The sequence below is a fragment of the Vollenhovia emeryi genome, unplaced genomic scaffold (assembly GCF_000949405.1).
Source record: "Vollenhovia emeryi isolate VEMERY1.0 unplaced genomic scaffold, V.emery_V1.0 DF939121.1, whole genome shotgun sequence".
Taxonomy (NCBI): domain Eukaryota; kingdom Metazoa; phylum Arthropoda; class Insecta; order Hymenoptera; family Formicidae; genus Vollenhovia; species Vollenhovia emeryi.
The window spans coordinates 2,416,122-2,431,601 of record NW_011967245.1 but is presented as its reverse complement, the minus strand read 5'-3'; the positions used below and the strand labels follow the sequence as shown (position 1 = coordinate 2,431,601).

Here is a 15,480-nt window from a genome sequence, read left to right as displayed (position 1 = left end):
GACCACAATGGCCGACGACACGACGACGCGATCAGCGACTATTGCAGGTAAATGGGAAAAACTCACCGGTCTCGATCCCTCGGTTCTTCCGGTGTCAATCGGAGACGTCTTCGGGAAGCACGGCGAGCGGGCGAACGTCACGATACGTGCGAAATAATCGTCGAAAAGCGACCCTTCCGATGGCCGCCGGCCGGGCGGGTCGCCGAACGAAGCGCGTCTGTCGAAACATCGACCGCCCGTGACACAGATCGCTTAACCGCGGCCACACGACTCGACGGACACATCGAGATGCTCGCCGGCGAACGGACTCGACACTCCCGACGCTCACCCGCGCGCGAATCAATCGCAGGATCCGCGGAGACGTCCACGGCGAGCGACTCGCGCCCGCACTCGCGCCGCGTACCTCAACGACTGACTACCGAATTCGATCACGTGATCGCCGCGCCGCTCGACCCGCGCGGCGCGCGGGGTAAACAAAAAACGCGACGACTTGTTTACTACTTCAGTTTGAAGGAGAACGTTAATACTGTCGAGATTACTAGTTACAAATGTTACAATGAGAAGTCGAGGTCGAGCCGCCGTGCGTCGACAGTGAACACATCGGAATAATAATACTATTAAATGTCGGTTCATTCTGGAGGATTCGCGCGACGCGCGCGAAATGCACAGCACTTTAAAAAGGTGACTACGTTACTTAAGAGAATCCATCTTTTTTACCGACACAGTCAAGTATAGTTTCTCGCGCTTGTAATTCGTCTTATTAGCTTTTATGCGCAAAATAATACCAGGATAAGTCGCGGACCGCATAGCGGAACATTTTCATACTGTAAAACACTCAGTTCGGGAGTCTAATAAAAAAGATATTGGCAGGTATTTGAAAGTTTCCATTCGTAGTCCTAACTAAATTTGAAATTGGCTTTATAAAATTGCAAAATTCTTCCACACGATTAAAGTACGCATAAAAAAACCAGGAGCAGTCGACTTTATGTGTACTTTAATCGTGTGGAAGAATTTTGCAATTTTATAAAGGCAATTTCAAATTTAGTTAGAAGTACGAATTAAAACTTTCAAATACCAATGTCTCTTTTATTAGACTTCTGAACTGAGTGTTTTAAGTATGAAAATGTTCTGCTGTGCGGTCCGCAACTTATCCTGGTATTATTTTGTGCATAAAAGCTAATAAAAAGAATTACAAGCGCAAAAACTATATTTGACTGTCGTAAACTTATTTACGTGAGAATTGTTTCAAATTTTTACAGTTTATTCTTTACATTAATACGTGCAAAATAAGACTAATTAAATTAAAATTGACCGTCTCAAAGTTCTAAAAGAAAATGTTAAAGTTTGCTATGTTACACGAAATATTACGTGTAAAACACGTTAAAAATATTATTACACGTAACAATATAATTCGCTGTAATATTATTACACGTGAAATATTATTTACACATATTATTGTGCGTTGAAATATTAATATTTGCGTTTGCAAACGCAAATGATGGCACATTTAATTTTTTTAAGCTTAACGGTGAGTGAGATTCGTGTATGAAAAGCAAATATATTATAAAGTAAAATAGAACGAATAACTGGAGAAAAATAAAAATTATTGACCGTTCCGTTTCAACAATATAAACAGTTAAAACTGAAAAATGGGAAGAATTATGTAGTGGACACGGGTGTAGTGTAAGAGATGTGGCAGCTGCGCCTCAAACTATAATCTTTCGAATCTATTTTATATTATGTATTAATCCTAAGGGTATTCTTTCGAACAATATTGCATCAAGATATATCATTGTAATAATTGAGCGCTGGTTCCTGTCTGGATGAAACTTGAAACTGAATTCTAAAAATACTTTCGAAAGTCACATCTCAATTCTTCCCGACGACGAAATTCTATCTGTCATCGATGGTTTCGTGAAAATTACACATACATACATTTCGGTACTAAAAATTCTTTCTCCCGTGTTTTATTTACATATCTAAAGGCCCGCGCCCACGACGCTAGAACTTGATCCACGTTCTAGTTCCGAGAAACGTGTGGCGAATGAACTTGCAGCTTTTATGGAATAGAACCAACTTGGACCAAGTTTTAGCATCGTGGACGCAGGCCTTAACCTTTACCGGTCGCGACAGTCGCGACTCGCGCCGGCAATCGCGTCGCGTATAGCGCGAAAGTTTACACAATGATCGCCTTGAGATACCGCAGCTTCCTGCACGACTATCAATTACCCTGGATTTCTCCACGCTGATAGGAACGATCCTATTCATGAACTGCTCGTTTTTTTATATACGGAGTAAGGAAAAGAAGATGGAACGGACAAGGCGAAGATGTCGCCGAAATCACGACCTGTAAGAAGGAAAGCGCGAGTTTTCGCGAGGAAGATCGCCGAGATAACAAAGAACTCAATGAAGTGAGTTGCCGCTCGAAGCTTCATTGAACGCAAATACTAATTAGGAAGTGTTCGCTAAGCCACTTTCCAGTGCCCCGCACAATAGAAGACGCGACTCCGTACATGTAGAAAGAAAATTAGTAAAAAAAAAATGGGAAAAGTAACTCGCACGAAAGAAATTTCCTTCACATTTGTAACAAGAAAATGAGCCTCCCGTGCGGAGAAGGTAAAATTACGCCGAGCACTTGAAATACTCTTCGATGTTCGCACGATAAGGCGGGATAAATTCATTCCTCGCCCCGAAGCGGAAAGTAAGAAACGTAAGCAGCATAAAAGGAATCCACTTCGCGCTCGTAAAAAAAGAAGGACGGAATTTCTCGGAAGTAGGAAAGATAACGCCGGGCTGATATTAAATCGCTTTAGGCTAATATTGTATTTGTCGTGCGACAAAGTTTTCAAGCGTGTTGACTGGCCGCTGAATAGAAAATTTCTGGAGACTGGAGAACATTTCTATTCTACAGCCAATCAACACACTCAAAATTTTGTCGTACGACAAATGTAATATCGGCCTTAGCCTAATATTACATTTGTCGTACGACAAATTTTTCAAGCGTGTTGATTGGCTGCTGAATAGAAAATTTCTAGACACTCGAGCATTTTACTATCATGCAGCCAATCAACACACTTAAAAAATGTGTCGTACGACAAATGTAATATCAAACTTAGGGTACTATTACATTTTGTCGTACAAGTTGTTCAAACAAGTCGACTGGCTGCAGAACAGATAATTTCTAGAGACTCAAGGACTTTTCTATTCCGCAGCCAATCAACATGCCTGAAAAAATTTGTCGTACGACAATGTAATACTAGTCTTAATCGTTTGTTTCCACGTCACCCCGTGGAGAAGTGTGACACGGTGCTTCGCGGTGGGTCCTCGCGGTGGTATTTGAAAGTCACCGTATTACAGCTAATAGCAGCACGATCCGCGGCGCGAGATAACGGCGACAGTTAAGCGAGCACGCTTCTCATGCTTTTCATTTTTTAATTTCCACCTCGCATAAATATAATCGCTTTCGATCTGCTGATTTCACTGGCTGCGAACTCGATCCCGCGCGATCCATGTGTTTCGGCCCACGTTAAAAACCTCCCCGGGCGAGCAGAGACTCTTGTTAAATATTATACTTGGATACTAATATCTAAATAGCCTATGTCCGGGTATTTAATAAGTTTTATTCCGCATTTCTTTGTAATTATCGTGACAAGTAAATAATTGGTAATTGCTAAAGTATAGGCACGTCGGCTCATTACTTTGTATCTTGCATAATCGTTTAGAACAAAACTTTATTACGGTATTACCTTTTTTTTATACTGACACTATTATTAACTAAAGAAATTGTTGGTGCGTTTTTTATTGACGAATACCAACGCACTTGTATAACATAATTATCTTACAATTACTATATTACACAAATATCCCGACTTTTTCAAGGAATAAGAGGCAACTTCGTTGAATCGGTATAAACTTCCACGTCGGCGCTTGCATCAGAATTCAAGTATCATTATCTGTAACTGGATTTTCTATTTTACAAGTAACTGTGTACGCTTTGATATTTCATCTTGAACAGCGGCGAGGGAAGCAAAGTCGCGAAGGTGGAAGCGAAGAGGAAAACGTTGGGAATAATTAAGAGAGTCGTCGACTGGCACGACCGTAAGTCCGTGATCTTGAAGCGGCATTCTTGTGTCGTGGGAGTACTTCACATAGTTAGCATCGCGGAAGAATGCAAGCGAAAGACAGAAGGACGTGGGGCGAAGAGGGAGAGAGAGGAAGCCAGACAGAAACGGAGTCGTGCAGAAAAAAAAGGGAGAGGAGAGCGGCAACGACATAATTAATGATTTCACCGTGGTAATTAGTGTTTTCACTGATCTTGAATCCAGCCTTCAGTTCCTATTGGGACACATCTTTTGCATAACGGAATGCACGAGGCGCGAGTCAATTTTTCAACGTTCGCGGATATTTCGGCGTCAAGTTCAGCAATGCTCTGCTCGATTTTAGAAAAGAGTGGCATCGGAAAAGAAAAATTCTCGTTATATCGTTATATGTAATTATAACTCAATCAAAAATGCAAGGAACGGAAAGTGACAGTAATTTATAAAATACTTCGAGGCGATAATAATTTCTGCTACTGCATGGTCTTACGCGTTGCTGACGCGTCGCTAACAAAACGAAGGTCAGGCCAGCCAATTTTGTCACTGTAAAATATTTCGACTACGAATTAACTGCAACGACAATTACAAGATAGTTATACCAGATACACTTTGTTCTTTGTATTTTAAATTGATCTCGATAATTGCACCGTTATTGCATCGTCAATGCTTTCCTTCGTGAACTCGTTAGCGTCGTCTACAACAACGATGAATTATGCTCTATTGAGAGAGCGTCGTTTTGAAGTGAAAATTTACTTGAATCCTAGTAGATGAGAAAAATGTAATCCTAGTGACAATTTTGATTATATTGCATATTTATTTTACAAAATAAACATGCACACGCTTGTTCAAACTTAACTGCATTTAAATTTGATGCCAAAGTTTGATGTCAAAGACAAAGTTAAATTTAAGACTCTTTTGAAAATACTATTTTTCTTTTTCTTATTTTTACATCCCGAAAAAATGATATTTTAACATATTAAAATAATAAAATTAAGTTGTAATTGTGATTAACAAAAAAAATTAAATAATTGTACTCCATCGATCTCTCGGTCAATCAGAATTCATCATTATTTCAGATGACGCTGATGAATTCACGGAACAAAGCGTAAAATATGATATAAAACACCTCCCTTATCGAAATTAATTTAAAATACAAATATAATAAAATATTCGATTAAAGTAACGTTAAATATTTCGCGGTAGGCGAGAGTTTTACATCCCGAAAAGCGAGGGATACATGATTTTAATGTCCCGGAAAGAAATTTACATTACAATTGTTAGTAGCAAAAAGAAATTACATAATTCTAATCTAAGACGATCTCTCAGACGATCTCAATTAGTCGGAACTCGTTATCTTAGGCGATGTTAATGAATCCGCGGAACGAAGCGCAAAATATGGCATAGCACACACTTCGTTTATTGAAATAAATTTCAGATTTGCATGTAAGGGAATGTTCAAGCTAAAATAATGTTAAATAATGTAGAAAAATTGTTAAACGACGCTAACTGGCAAATTCTCATTAAAGAAATTTATTGCGAAAAATATTACCTCAGTCGGGGTTTCAGCCTGGACTTCCCTACACTCTGGCTGAGGTAATATTTTTCGCAATAAATTTTCTGTATTATTAAAGATGCCAGGTATGGTCAAGAAAACACTGACGTTGTTAATTACCGCGGGCGACAATGAAGAATTCCGATTAGTTCTTTAATTAGAATTTGCCAGTCGGCGTTGTTTAACCATTTTTCTACATTGGTTAATCACGTACTGGCGTCAAATAATTCTTAACGTTAACGTAAAATATTTCGTGGTAGCAAGGCCGATTAATGTGTTTTGATTTGGTTAGTCAACGTTCGCCGAGTGCTGCTCGACGCGACGTACGACAAAGTCACCGCCGCGGCTCCTATTGTCATTCGCCCGGCGACGTTCAAGTCGACAACACGTGCCGCTCCGTCTACCATCGCGTCGAAATACACAACCATTTTCTATGAACAACAGCTTGACTATCATCCGTGTACTTAATTAATTTCCGCGTTAATTTACCGGGGACAATTTTATCGAGAGAAATATCTCACACTCGTTTCACTTGAGCGTTGATAAAAGATGGAAATAATAAAGCATCGTTTTATCGCGATATTTGTACGCGCGCGGGCAATAATGGATTTCTCTACTCGTATCTATGTACATTTGCATGTATTACGCATCGAACTTTGAATTTTCCGCTAATTACTATGTGTTCATCACTTTCGGCAGCGCGGATATACGTAAATCGCCGGACGTAAATTCCACAAAATATTTTATATATTCTATAAAACATGTAAAATGTATTAATAATATTTAATTTTAATCTTTCGGACAAGCGTCGCGTTGACAATAGCTAGTTTCGAGCAGTACCGCGACACGTTTAATTAATAAAATAAGTGCATCTATGATCACGTGACTAATGTAATTAATAAATGTGGTCCGATAAATTATTTTAATATTCGTCATTGGTGATTCGAGCCTTGTGCCGTTTGAAATTTAATTCGTTGTAGCTAATTTGTAAGTTTCGCGAGGTTACCGAAGTAAAAATTCCGTCTTTCTGGCATTAGTTTTGCAATCGTGTATTGATAGGAATTCGCAATATAAGCTGTACGTGATTACGATCGGGAGTGCAATGTGCGGATGATTATTCTATTACGAGGGTCAACATACGCGATCATAGTGAATCGTATTTTCGCGAGTGTCGTATTATACGAGTGCAGTGAACGAATCTGGAAGGATAAGGAGGAGAAGGTGAACAGTCTTGAGTGACATCGGGCGAAAGAAGAATGTTGAGGTGAGTCAATACGTTATTATAACAGTGGAGGAAAGTTCCCTATTACGAGATAGGCTCTTAATATGAGATAGTGGAGTTTCTGCTAAATTTGGTTCCACCATGAATTTATTGTCCTTGGAGTGAAATTGATTTAGTGGAAAATTCATTGTCAGATCGTGTAGTCGTTGCGAAAGATTTGTGATCGCACTTGGACGTTGAAATTAAATAATTCTATTCCAAAACGATCTCTCAATTAGTCGGAATTCGTTATCTTAGGCGATGCTTATGAATCCGCGGAACGAGGCGCAAAATACGACATAACGCAAACCTCATTTATCGAAATTGAAAACCTCCTAGCTCGTGTTAGAATCCTTTCTCATAATACAGGACTTTCCTCTGATGTGTAGATCTGTGAAAAATTATATTGAATATATAATAGACGTACACGGAAAAAAGAATGCTGTTGAATTAAGCAAAATAAAGTTGCTTGAAACGTTAACGTCACGAGCTGCCATAAATAATTCAGTGAATTGTATTTTGCTATGGATTTTAATTTTAAGCATCAAACTAAATATCCAGATTATTAAGACAATGTGATGTTTTTCATTTATTAATACGAATGTTGTTTCAACAATTTTATTTCGATTACACTGCTCTTGTGGATACATCATTCCTTTTTCCGTGTATAAGTATTTGTACGTGAATAAAAGAGCATAATAGAGTCGAGTTCCGAATTATGTGTATGACAATCGAGACGCACGCGTGGCGCGTTCGAGTGACTTCAACGATGGGTCGCGAGTGAAGCTTTGAACGCGGATATCGCGAACGCCTCGCCTGGCCTCCCGCGAGCTTAATTGCATGGGAAAAGGTGTCGCTCAACACTTTCTCTCACGGCGAGGGAGAAAAAGAGTAACGAAACACGCGCAAACGCAAACTCGAGGCGTTACACGTGGACGTGGGTGCGCGTAAATGAGCGTGGCGTATACGTGAATGGAGATTGACGTTCCGTTTACTGATACTTTCGTGTATGAAGCAGCGCCTAGCTGGAAACACGTATTTTCCCAACTCTTTTTCTAGCTTTCTCGAAATTATCATATTATTGGCCGGATCGAAATATCGGGCTGAAGTATACAGACAATTTATTTGCTTTTACTTTTAACGTGTTAAACAGATATGCAATGATGCTTCGCTTTTACTCGCGCGCGCAATAATAACAAGATCGTAGATCTCTCGGGAGGGATATAAGAAAGTATAAGACGAGACAGGAATAGCGAACATTTAATTTTAAAGCGACCGAACGTTTTATAAACATAAATACTCCACATACAGAACGTAAAAGCCTTTGTATGTAGCTTTATTTATCGTTTACTCTCGCTTCTTAATTTATTCCTTAATGGCGGTTATAGATAAGTGATAACGGGTCGCAGCGATAAATTTTTCTGCCTTTAACGCTGGAATTTTACAAGGAAGTTGGCAGAAATTTAAAGGCCGGTCGATGGAAAGCTCCGCCGAACCGGTAGCCGGAGATGACCCTAATTTATATGTCGTCCGCGAGAGACTTTTCCTTCCTGCGATACGCGTGTCGGCGGCACACTGCCAGAGGCGTGCAAAGAGAAAGGAAGAAAGATAGAAAGAGAGAGAGAGAGAGAGGATCGATCGGCCACGGCTGCGTAGCATTGTCCCGCGGGAACGCGTTCGTTCTTCTTCTTCCTCCTTGTGTATTAGGCTTAAAGCCTGTTTTATCCAGTTCGTTCTGGTACTTTGAGCATTTTGGTTTTACTTCATCTCCGGTAGGCCGCTAACCTTGCCGAAGGAAACCTCCAACCTGAAGGGCTATGCTCCTAGGAGCCAGTTTCACAAACGTCGGTTAACTGCCAACCAAATGTTAATTGATTCTCTGTCTCTTCTTAGATAACAAAATAGAGAAAGATAGGGAGAGTCGACTGAACTCTGGTTAACTGTTAACTGACGTTTGTGAAACTGGCCCTAAAGGGATATGTGTGATAAAGTAGAGGTTGCCGCTTCCCTCCGAGAAGTGGCGTCCGAAAAAGCCAGCGGTGTCCGGCGGCTGGATTCGAACTCGGGTCTTTTCGTTAATTTATTTACTAAGCAGCGCACATTTCTCTGCGCCACGCTCGCGTTCGTTAACCGCTGGAAACGCCGGACGTTTGCCGCGACGTTGCCTCGTAAGCAACGCATGCAGAGTTCAGGAAGAGAGCACGTCTCGACTATGTTTATCGTATGATTCAGCGCTACTCGAGCGATCGTAGGCCGAGTATCTCGCATAGCGTACGTGGCGTCGAGCGAGCGAGCGAGCGATAGATTCGCGCGTCCTCGAGACGAGCAAACGTTATGCAAATCGTTCCCTCATTTATTTCTTCCGCTCGGGAGTACGCGACCCTCGTTTCCCGCAATGCCGAGGAAAAAAGCCGTCGTTCGCAATGCTTTTAATTTCAAATGCGCTACCTGATTAGATGCGGAAACGCATAAATTGCAGCCTGCGATTCTTCTTTCTTTTCCGCTAAACTTACTTTTAACTTTCTTTTTACATATATATATATCACATTATTAAGTTTACTGTAATCCTTTACGTACTCGAGTCAATTCTGAACTCTTGTAAAATTTATTTCACATTTTGTCGGTCATAAACTTTTAGATTGGCACGAGATAGCTCGTCTCCCGGACAAATCAATTACGACTGAACGCTCCGCCAAAATTTTGCTAAACACACGTGAGTAATACACTCCGGATTCCTCGAGTGGTAAATGTCAAACACGCGTGATGTCACTCGCGACAAGGTCCGGCTCGAGCCCGTCGCTGGGAGCTGGTTTCTGCGCAAGTAGGCGCGAGGAAGAGAGTCCTTTCGGGCCTTTAAGAGAGTCTCTCTGGAACGACCGGGGAACGGCGCGTTCCTCTCCCGTCGTCGTCGTCGTCGTCGTCGTCGTCGTGCGGCTTATGTAAAGCATAGGTAATGAAACGTTCAATGCGCCGCACGGCGGACGATGATATAAGAGGGTTTATGCGCGCGGCTGCGGATCTCTCTCGTTCTCGCGGCTCTGATCTATATTATAGAATAGAGGTGGGTGTAACGCGTGTAACGGTATCCCGTAACCACCTACGTCTCACCGACGGGATTGCCCAACGTTTCATATATGGCCGTGGGCCCCAAGGGCCAGGGCGAGAGAGAAGGGAAGTCCCGGCGCGCTCCCGGCCGCGATATCCTCTCGGTGTGATGGGACGAGATCGATCGTTTTTGCTGAAACGCACCTTCCAGTAACACGACACGCAGGACACGAGTTCTCACGGTTTTGTTTTACATCTCCTCCCCCCCCCCCTTGCCGAAGAGATACTCTCACCAATGAGGAAGCAGTGCGACCGTGTTCGGGAGAATTATTCCTGCAATTTTTATTCTTCTCGAAAGACACGGAGTTCTTTCGTCTGTCAGTACTCGGCACGGAAAAGAGAATGATGTTGTATTAACAAGATCAGTGTAATTGAAAAATCAAATCGTTGAAACAACATCAGTATTAATAAATGCAAAAGGCCAGATTGTTGTCTCAATAATCTGGTTTATATATAATTTATATATAATTTAGTTGAATAGTTCAAATTAAAATCCATAGCAAATACAATTGAGTGAATTATTTATGTTTGTGGCAGCCCGTGACGTTAACGTTTAATTTAAGCAACTTCATTTTGCTTAATTCAACCGCATCTCTTTCCGTGTGGGAAAAAAGATAGCGACCCAGTTTGAGGCCCACAATTAGTAAGAAGCGTAAGAAATAAAATATGAAATAAGTACGGAATTACACGAGTTCCAATATTTGTCCATGACGTGTATTATTGATAAAATAATATTGAAACACGATTGCTAAATATTGTTTCAGTGTTGCAACATTGAAAGCCAGAGCGTGATTGTAATTGAAAGTGTGTAAAACGTGCAGTTACAATGCTTCTCGCCTTTGATTCTTGTAATCCATCACTTTATAAAAAGAAAAGCTCGAGTAATCGTTGGAACAATTTATCGGTGTCCCACGATCCCACGATCCGCACACGAAATGGGATTTTAATTTCTGCCGAAAGAACACCAACGAATACGTAAAATCAAACAGATGAATAAATTTCTGCCCCAAGACTCTAAGATTAGCCTATCGATAACTTTCCCACGCTGCTGAACATTTTCTGAACGGTTTGTGGAACGAAACGCGTTCTACACACCGCGTTTTCGGAAAGTCCCTTTGCGAAAACACACTCGGTGGAAAGCGTCAGGTGGTTGCGTAACCCAGCCAGAAATTGCGGCGGATCTGGGCGAGGAAAACTAGGCGGTAGCGCAACTTTTTCGTTTACATAACGGAGCAGCCGCCAGGATATCGGCGCGAGCGTGGGCAAGCGATTTGGCGCGCGGGTATCGATGAGTAACGCAAGTACAAGCCTGAGAAATGCTTTTCGATTAGGTAATACCTTTAACGAACCAAGGCGCATAATGCGCGAAAAGGTGAGATGTTGGGTTTTCATACGTAATTCGCCTTTGCACGATAGATAAACACTATGCCTAGGTGTAAGAATAGCGTTCCTCGCCGCCGACGGCGGGGCTTCATAAGCTGATAAAGGTCACGATCTCTCTCCGAGTCGGCGGTGCGAGCGGGCACGTGTAATTGTACGCTGAATGCACCGATTTCACTAAGTCCGCGCGCGGCAATTACGTGTACTCGGGGCTGCGTAAAGCCGTCTTTGCGAGCGGCTTTCTGCCGAAAGACGGTCTGATGATCCGCGGAACATCGTCGCGAACGCTCGTCTCTTGCGTAATACACGGCATATAAATGCCCACCTATTTCTTTTTCAGTAACTATTCGATGGCCCGTCGATTACGAAAGATTGAGAAACGGTGACATAAGACGCGTATCTTTCGTGCGCGGTATATTTATTTTTTGTGGCTGGAAGTTTTTATATTATGAAATATATAATCGAAATTATATTAACGTCAAGAATTATTTGACGCCAGTACAATAACCATAACTGGCAACGTGTTTTTAACACAGAAAATTTACTAGGCGTCTCACCAATTCGACCACTGAGGCATGTAGAACATTGATTGAAAGCTTAATTATTGTTAAATTATTATCAGGTTCTATCAAAACCCCATCCAAGACACCACGAGGGTAGAATCTTTTGTTTAGGCGGACTGTCGCGGACTTAAAAGCGAAATTTAGCAAAGCATTTTTAATATAACTTAATAAATACGATTGTGGCTCGATTAAGTGTTTCAATTCCGTCACCGTCACTGCTAAATTTTTTTGAAATTTGTTTTCGATATAATCATATCAATAGGAAATAGCTTACTAATTAAAAAAATTTTCCAATATGTGTATGTGAATATTATATTATATATAATATTATATATCATACTCTAGTATGTTTATACTCTAGATGGAACCGGGCAAAATTCATTTCTCGCATTCAAAAACATACACTTACGTTACGTCGTTAATATTAAATCATTAAATCGTTTGCTCCACAAATTTTTGGAAGGCGAAGATTTGCGTGTGCGCCTCACCGATAAATTGAGAGAAACATAAATTGTTATCAAACGGAAGTGACTTGTGTGAACGTTCCATAAAATTCGAATTCATAGACAAGTCTATGTGAGAGATCTAAATGAATTCCGTTCTAAGATTGGATTTAAATAGCAACTTAAACGTGTTACGCAATCCAAATTAGCCTTTATCTCGCCTAATTAATATTTGTTAGCTAAAACTAATTTTTCGAGTAAATTTTGCGTTGTTACTAATTTCAGTTACTATCCGCAGGACTGTACTTTTCATAAATTCAAATTGAATGATCGGAATTGATTCCGCTCCTCGGAAGGACCCCCAGGTGTCCAGGATTAATCTGACCGTTCCACTTTGCTAGACGCAAAGTGCCCTGCTGAGAGGCCGCGATACTTTCTATCTGGAACCTCGAACGCGATACAATTTCACTTGTTCCGCGGTGTTCCTGTACTGCTCCGCCCACGAGAACGGCAGCGTCGTGCCTCTCACCGGCGACGACCGACCGAGGGATAGAATAATAAAAAAAAAAAAATACCGACGGCAGACGCAGGGGAGCGGAGAAAACCGGCGCGTAGGAAATAGTTCCGGGTTCGCGCCTCTTGTGGGACGACGCTGGTCACGCGATTCACGCGCTCGGCTAATAATTAGCGGGGAGACGTAAGGGCTGCCTGGACTCCTCAGGAAGTTGCGCATAGGATATATAGACGCGTCATTAACGCGAGCCTACGCTGCGCGGATTGCGCCTCGCTAAGTCGTTGACAGGTTTTTCGCAAGACATCGGGTTTTAAGATTTACACGTTTTATACTAAGCAAAGAAAAAAGGTTAAAGTGAAAGCTTGATTCTTTTATTATCAGAAGTGCCCAATTATGATTTTCTATTATGTGTCTCAGATATGATTAAAGAAAACGTAAAAGTACGAATACGTAAGACCGATAAAAATTATAACCTGTATATAATACTTGACTTGAAAAGCTCTCGATTATCATTAATACATATTGAAGAAACATAAAAAAAGTTTCTTTATCGCTAATTATTACGACTCACAAAACTATCGAAATTAAATCTGAGCTCAAACTTGTCCCGAATTTTTCAAATTTTTGTCAGAAGAAAATATTAACATTAAACATTTTAATTTAGAAAATCTCTTCGAGATTTTTTCATTGTATGCGTGTCGAACACGAGTGTCGTTGTATTGTGTGTTATCTCTAATTGCTAGGTTTATTTTACAGGTTTGTAATATTTTACATATAAATTTTATCCTATATTTTTATGTTTAATAATCGTAATTCATTCGAAAGCTCTTTTAATGCTCAAGTGCACTACGCAGTTACATGATCAAAAAAGAAATAACTTGAAAAATGAAAAATTCGTGTTCATAGACATTTATGTTTGTGTCAATTTATTGGCGATGTGTACATGCAAATTCTCACTTTCCAAAAATACGCTACGCATTTACTTTAAAGTGTCCATCAGAATTTTTGGAAGGTGAGATTTTACGCTAAGGCCTCATCAATAAATATTAGAACAAATATAAATTGGTACAGATGGAAATAACTGAGCGCGTGTGTATCGTTTATGTTGTCTCATGAAATTTTTAACTTTATATTACACTTTTTAAATATTTAGTATTTTATTTTTATATTTAACGTTTTCGTAACTCGTTTAAAAGCTTTTTCAATGTTAAAATGCACCACGCAGTGTTATATAAAAGGGAACCGTGAAAAATGGAAAATTTGAGTTTATGAGCTCAGTTACTTTCTGTAACAATTTTGTTGTTGCATTGTGTATGTGTATCTTATATAAAAGTATTATACTCATATAGGTATATATACCGTTTCATATCCTAGAATAGACGGAATCAAACGTAATTAATTTCTCGCATTTAAAAATTCACAATTGCTTGTATGTAACGGACGGAAATACAAACGTCTTGCGCCTTTTACATTTACAAAAATTTCAAATTTTTGGAAGGTGAGGCTTTGTCTGATGCGTCTCACCAATGAATTGAGATAAACATAAATTGTTATCAGATGGAAATAACCCATGAATTCGAGTTTTCTATTTTTCAAATTTTCCATTTTTCGATCGTGTAACTTCACATTACACTTTAATATTGAAAGAATTTGCTCTATTAAATTCAAACTTTCGCGAAAAAAAAGTTTATATAAATATAGTAATTATCTATGGAAAGCGCATAAAAACACAAAAACTTATATTTTTCTTAATACTCGAAAAAGGTGCATTTTTAAACATTTTATAAAATACGATGAATATTTTGGAGCTCACCGATCATGTGTACTGTACTGCCATCTAACGCGAATGCAGGAGGAAGCTTGAGTAAAAGATCGCTCGTTCTTGGAGCATTTGACGCCATCTGTAATAATAATAGTAACTGAGCTTTAATTTATAGCAAAAAAAATATTACCAGCAATTGCAAATGTAGAGCGCCTTGCATGTGCACGTTATATACTGAATATAATTTAGTGTTTCAAAAATTTATATTCTATATTCTTTTATTCATATGTAATACTAGCTTTTTCGCCCGCGCTTCGCGCGGGCTCAAAAGCTAGTAAAAGCATGAATCAGATTAGATTTTAGATCAATAACAATGAATCCTGTGCCATTGCATAGTCCTTTCTTGGTATTAAAATTTTCCAAATCTTTCGGGGGAGGCTGCTAAGGAGGTTTTTTTTGGGGGGGATTGTGTTCGCGCGGGCTCAAAAGCTAGTAAAAGCATGAATCAGATTAGATTTTAGATCAATAACAATGAATCCTGTGCCATTGCATAGTCCTTTCTTGGTATTAAAATTTTCCAAATCTTTCGGGGGAGGCTGCTAAGAAGGTTTTTTTGGGGGGGATTGTGACGATGGGGTTTTTTTTAAGTTTTGCTCACCCACGCACCCACCCACGCATTCACACTTTTTGTTTGTTTCATCGGGAACTACTCCTGCATTTGTGGACCGATCTTCTTGCAACCGGTCTTAAAATCTTCCAAATTTTTCGGGGGAGGCTGCTATGGGGTTTTTTAAAGTTTTGCC

General features: G+C 40.1%; 1 protein-coding gene across 1 annotated transcript in view; it reads right to left on the bottom strand.

Moving 5' to 3' along the window:
• The window catches only part of LOC105570224, a 102,337-nt gene that overhangs the window by 79,212 nt on the left and 7,645 nt on the right, over positions 1 to 15,480 (bottom strand). The window contains exon 2 of the mRNA XM_012027268.1: positions 14,729 to 14,816. The gene's annotated coding sequence lies outside the window, so the exon portion shown is untranslated. The remainder of the gene's footprint in view (positions 1 to 14,728; positions 14,817 to 15,480) is intronic.